This window comes from Myotis lucifugus, unplaced genomic scaffold, assembly GCF_000147115.1.
Source record: "Myotis lucifugus unplaced genomic scaffold, Myoluc2.0 scaffold_430, whole genome shotgun sequence".
Lineage (NCBI taxonomy): Eukaryota > Metazoa > Chordata > Mammalia > Chiroptera > Vespertilionidae > Myotis > Myotis lucifugus.
Window position 1 is genome coordinate 472,634 of NW_005871478.1, and position 6,386 is coordinate 479,019.

Consider the following 6,386-nt stretch of genomic DNA (forward strand, 5'->3'; position numbering starts at 1 on the left):
CCGGGGTGGCGCCTTGCCTGCGCCTGGCTTTCCGATCATGATCACGATCACGGGCTGCAGGCAAGGCGGCTCCTGGGTCCCGGGGTGCCACCTTGCCTGCGGCCTGGCTTTCCGGTGGCTCCTGGGGTTGCACACAGGGGCCTGGATGTCGGCTCCCAGTGTCCCGCCCTGCCTGATGGCGGCTAATTTGCATATCACGCTGATCAGCCAATGGCGATGGTAGCGAAGGTACTGTTAATTACCATGTTTGTCTATTATTAGATAGGATAGTGACTCCTTTTTCCCTAGTAATGAATTTTGCCTTAAAGACAATTTTTTTTTAATCCTCACCCAAGGATATTTTTCCATTGATTTTTAGAGAGAGTGGAAGTGGTGGGGTGGGGGGGAGAAACATTGATATAAGAGAGTTACAGCCATCAGTTGCCTCCCACACATGTCCCATCCGGGGCCAGGGATTGAACCTGTAACCCAGGTATGCGCCCTTGACTGGGAATTGAACCTGAGACCCTTGGGTGTATGGGCCAACACTCTAACCACTGAGCATACCAGCCAGGGCATATTAATTTTGCATATTATTAATATTGCTACACCATCATTCTTTTATTAGTATCTGCTTAGTATAGAAATACTTTCAGTATTTCTGTGACCTTGTGTTTTTGGTATATCTCTTATAAACAGCATAAGGCTAGAGATTAAAAATGTAACTGGGAATTTCCGTTACATAAGTGGTCAATTCAGTTTAAGTGGCACTTATTCCCTGGCACATCACGGGCCCCGGGGGTATTTGCCAGCTGTCTGGCTAGAAAAGGGCGTAACGCTGTCCCCGGTGAAGGCACAGCCACGGGGAGATGGGTTGCATCACAAATGGGAGGGAGGGAGGCTCGCACGTGGGGCCCGAAGCCTGTATTCAGCTGCCCAGAGACCCACGGGAACTCAATCCTCAAGATAACGTGGGCCACCAAGACGGAACTCGAGGGCCCTGTCATCCTCCCTCCTAGACACTGTCACAGGATGAGGAGCAGAGAGAGCAGCAGGAGTCAGCAGGCACAGAGGCCGGGGACAGGAACACTCTACTGGTATTTGTGTGTGTGTGTTTTGTTTGTTGGTTGTTAATCCTCACTTGAAGATATTTTTTCCATTCATCTTTAGAGAGTGACAGACAGACAGACAGACAGAGAGAAACATCGATGTGAGAGAGACACGTTGATTGGTTGCCACCCACACTCACCCTGACTGGTGCCAGGGATCGAACCTGCAGCCCAGGTACATGCCCTTGACCCCATCGAACAGTGAGCCTTTGGTGCATGGACCGACGCTCAAACCGCTGAGCACACGGGCCAGGGCGAGGCACCCTATTGTTAACCCCTGCATCCCTGGGGTTGGGTTGGTTCTTCTCAAGTTTCTTAAGCTCAGGGGGGGTGGGGGGGAAGGAGAGGCCCCCAAGGAGACAGAATAAGCTGGAGCCTCTCCGGGGCCCAGCATTCGGGGACCCAGCCGGGCCACACGGTAGAGGGAGTGTCAGGAGGCCCGGGAGGTGGCCACTCCTTGCCTAGGGACAGTGCCCATGGCCCGGCACTGGACACAATGACAATGGCCCAAATGAGCATCTACAATGGGCAGAAGCTCCAAGGAGGAGAGAAAAGATATTTTCTTACTCTCTGTGCGTTCCAGCTTTGGTGTGGGGCCCGCAGGACCTCCAGGGACCCCTGGGAAATTCATCTCCTGGCCAGCAGAGCTCATTCTCAGCAGCCGCAGCTCCCTCCCCGCCCACGGGCACTGCTCTCACCGTGGAGGGCACCCCCTGGACACCCACCCCCTGGACACCCAGGAGGCCTGCATGGGTGCTCACCAGCCTCTCATGCACAAAGCCTGCCCTCCTCCACCCCACGCCCCTCGGGCCACCACCCCTGCTTCCCTCCAGTACCCATTCTCTCCTTCGTCTCATAACGGCCCGTCCCCACGTCTAGCTGGACACAGGACTGTCCAGGCCAAAGGCTACATTTCCGAGTCCTGTAGCTAAGCTCTGGCCTGTGGGATGCGGGATGAAGGACGGGGCCAGTGCACCCTCTGGCCATGCCCGGCCCCGGCCCTTCCTGCTGCTGGCTGGACATGCTGCGGGCACGCTGGGCCACGTGGAGGCGGGCAGTGCCCCTGAGTGTCACGACAGCTTGGCAGAGTGGAGCACCAGCCCCAGACTTGTACTGTGAAGGAAATGAACCTCTATCGATAAACAGCCATTTTGCACCTGTCACTGCGGCTACACTCGCAGCCCATCGGATGCAGTCACTCGCCTGCACTCCCTTCTCAAGCAGCTGCCCCTGGCTTTTGCCTCGCCCCTCCTCTGGCCCTGTCCACACTGACCTCCTGGGCGAACACAGTGGCCTCGTCCCAGCTGTCATCCCACCCACACCGGGCGAGCTGGGCCTGCCGCCTTCCGCCCTCCCTCTCGGGCCGCGGGAACGCCACGTCCGGCGCCTCCTGGGCCTCTGGTGTCCCTCTCCAGTGTCCTGTCAGGGCCCCATTCTTGTGCTCATCTTGCTCCTCTTAGTTTCTCCAGAGTTCAGTCTGGAATCACTATGGGAAGAAAGGCTAGACTGGCCTTGGAGGCCAAGGGGGTGCCGAGGTCCTGTCTACTGGGGTGGGGTCCTGCCTACCCTGACTCCGAGCTGGGCCTTTCTTCCTGGCGGCCATTGCCCGTGCCCACAGCGCGGCTCCAGCAGACGTGCCTGGGCCACTGCTCTGCTCGTAAGGGCTGGCCGGCCCTCTCTCTCTGCCCAGCAATTGTCTCTCTCTGTTTCCAACATGGGCTGGGTCTCCCTGGAGTCTCTGTAGAGCCCGGGTAGTCGCAGGGGGTGGTGGCCCGAGGGCGTGGGGTGGAGGAGGGCAGGCTTTGAGCGTGAGGGGCCGGTGAGCACCCATGCAGGCCTCCTGGGTGCCAGCTGCGTGCGCACAGGCTGGGTGTCCACTTCTTGGCAAATGCATAACTTCCCCGCAAGCCACCAGTGTGGGCTGCTGACAGCCCTGCCCGGATTCTAGCTGTGCGGGAGCAGAGGTCCTCAGGGCCCTGGGGGTGCCCCATGCCGGCGCCTCACTCCCAGCCGCCCGCACAGGGCTCCAGTGGGAATGCTGTAGGGCACACCCATGACCCCAAGAAGGGCTCTGATGGCCCCTCCAGGAGCAGGAGGGAGGCCCCTTTAATGGTAAGAGCTGGTGTTTACTGGTGAATGCAGCTCCCTCGGCCTGTCACTCACCCACTCAGTCCTCCTATTAGCCCTCAGGTGGGCCTCTTCTTCCCATTTTGCAGATGAGAAAACTAAGAAGGCTCTCAAAGGCAACCAGCTGTCCAGGGGTTCACAGCTCTTAAGTGAGGAAGTCAGGATTTGAATCCAGTTCTGTCCACGTCCACTCCATGTCCTCCTGGGCTAGTAACTCTGGAGGACCCATCAGACTCCTCTGGCTCAACAACTGGATGCCCTGCCCGCTGACCTCATCCGCCTTGGATGACTGGCGACTCCCACCTCTACAGCCCCACCTGCCCTCTCTGCTAAGCTTCCCGTGGGTTCTCAGGTGCCCTTGAGCCATCTGACTGGACTCCAATATTCTGAGCGCAGGCTTGTTCTCAGCAGGTCCCTCCCCTGGTACCTGGCATCCCCTCCCACGGCCCCCCGGGCTTAGCTTGGGCTCTCTGCTGTGCCTGATTCAATCCTGCTTTGCCTCCTCCTTGGTGCCCCCAACGTATCGTCTCCTAGCAGCTCTCCTCACCTGCACTCAGCCCCGTCTGATGGGTGTTCCCCAAAGCAGACTGCTCCAGACCCCTTGGCCCCAGGCTCCTGCTCAGGATCCTTCAGTGATTTCCTGTTTTCCACAGAATAAACTCCAAAACCTCCTTAGCATGGCCTTTGCGATTTAGTTCCTTGCTGTCACCTTTCTCTACACACGGGAAGACCACTATTCCACTCTACCACTGGGCTAGACACTGCTAGCTGCCCATCCGATATCCACTCTCCTTCTCCCTCGATAATAAAGCTGCTTCCCCAATAAAAACTACACTTCTCAGCTTCCCTTGCAGCTAGTTGTGGCCACCTGACAACATTTTGGCCAGAGATGTCAACAAAAGTGTTACATAAGCTCTCCAGTAAGTCTGCTTAATGGACGCTGACTTAGCTGAAAAGAATGCCCTTTCGGGTCTTTCTTCCTCCTGCTGCCTGGAATGCTGATGTGCTGGCTGGAGCTCCAGCAACCTTTTTGGTCCGTAAAGTGACCTTGAGTATGAAGGTCAGCGCTAGAACGGTGGGTCAGAAAAGTAAAGAGAACCTGGTTATATGGCCATCGAGCTTTCGTGGTTGCCCTGGGCTGCCTATTTTAACTTATTTTACGTTAAAAATAAATGAAATTGCTTGCTTAAGCCACTATTCTTCTGGATATTCTGCTACACGCAAACAATTCTAATCTTAACTGGTACAGCCAGCCAGCACTGTGTGTGGTTGCGTTTTTGTGCCTTTACCTATATGATTCCTTCTCCCTGGGATGCGTTTCTTTCCTTCCCTGCTGCTGAAAGCCCAATTGTCCTATGGGGAGCGATTTTAAGATCCGTTTTCCACAAAACCGTCACCCATTCCCCTTCTGCACCCGTGGCTTTCCCGGTCCGTTTGGCCCTCTTGTAGCACTGACCTAAGTACCAGGATGGACTTGACTGAGCGACAGGGTTGGGTTTTCTTCAATCTGTGGCTACTCAGAAATTGGACAGTTCTTGGCACACAGTAGGTACTCAACACACGCACACGCACACACACACACACACACACACACACACAGGGTGGATGCCACAGTCTCCCCAGACTGGACAGCCTGGCAGAGGTGTGGGGATGAGGGGGCACAGGAAGAAGGAAGGCTGGAAACCAATGAGGAGAGCATGCCTCCTCCCTCCCCTGCCCTCACCTCGGAGCAGCCAGGCCGGCTCCACACTCACACTGGGAGAGGGTGCTCCAGTGGCTGGCAGGGCAGGAACAGGGGACTCAGGGCAGTGGAGGGGCACAGGGGAGCCAGGGCCCAGAAAGATCTCACAGCCCAGCAGGGTGGAGGTAGCAGCACAGACCTAACTAGGGGCTGGCTCCTTTGCTGGCATACCCTGGCCTCCCTCTCCTGCCCTCTGTCCCCCAAGGCCCAGGGTGGGGATCCAGCTATTGACCCAGAGGGCTTGGTGGACCCTCAGAGCTGCTAGGGGGCTCGTGGGCAGGAAGTGAGTGGGCATGAAGGAGAGCCAGTGGGGGATCACAGGTGGGAGCCTTCGTGGCCGGGACCATTTCCCTCCAGGGTAGGGGACCCACGGTCAGTTCCATTTCTCCCCACCAGGCGGCAGTGTTGGCTAAGCGCTCTGGCTCCAAGGGCCGGTTTTCCCTCATTCACTGTTTTAGGGCTGGAAGGGAATTGAGCCAACTGCGACTTGAGGTCCAGCTGAATGGGTTTCCCATGTGTGTACACACCACCCGGCCCAGATGGAGGGCACTGCCAGCACCCGAGGCTCCCGTGGGGAGGTGAGCACTCTCCTGCCTTCGAACAGCAGGTGAGGGTGCTTGCTTCTTTAACTTCATGTGCACGGAAGCATGCGGTGGTTCCGCTTGGCTCTGGATCACATGCGTGGGGTTTAACCGTGTCCTTGCGGATAACGGGTAACAGTGGTCTGTTTTTACTGCCGCTGTGCGACTACATGGCGATTTCCGTCTCCACGCTCCTGTCGGTGGCAGTGGGAGGTTGAGAGCCCCAGGGAGCAGCGATGGTGCTCATCGGGGCGCATTCTGGGGGTCCACAGCTGTGGGCATGGGACTGGACAGAGGGGAGAGCCCCAACTGTTGTGGATTGCAACAGAAGCCACTCAGGGCAGCACCCCAGCCTCGGAGGGACCAAGTCCCTCATTCCTGAAGCGGGATCTGAGCAGCGAATTACAGCGCCCAGCACAGCATCTGGGTTGTTTCTAGTCGCGGCATCTTGAATAGTCCTGCGGCGGCCTCTATGGACCGGGTGCCGAGCCTGTGCTGGACAGTCCCTGGCGGTCTCTATGGACACAGTCACCGAGCCTGTGCTGGGCAGTCCCTGGCCGTCTCTATGGACACAGTCACCGAGCCTGTGCCGGACAGTCCCATGGCGGTCTCTATGGACACAGTCACCGAGCCTGTGCTGGGCAGTCCTGGCCGTCTCTATGGACACAGTCACCGAGCCTGTGCTGGACAGTCCTGGCCGTCTCTATGGACACAGTCACCGAGCCTGTGCTGGGCAGTCCTGGCCGTCTCTATGGACACAGTCACCGAGCCTGTGCTGGGCAGTCCTGGCGGTCTCTATGGACACAGTCACCAAGCCTTGCTGGCAGCTGCTTCTGATCTCTATGTACT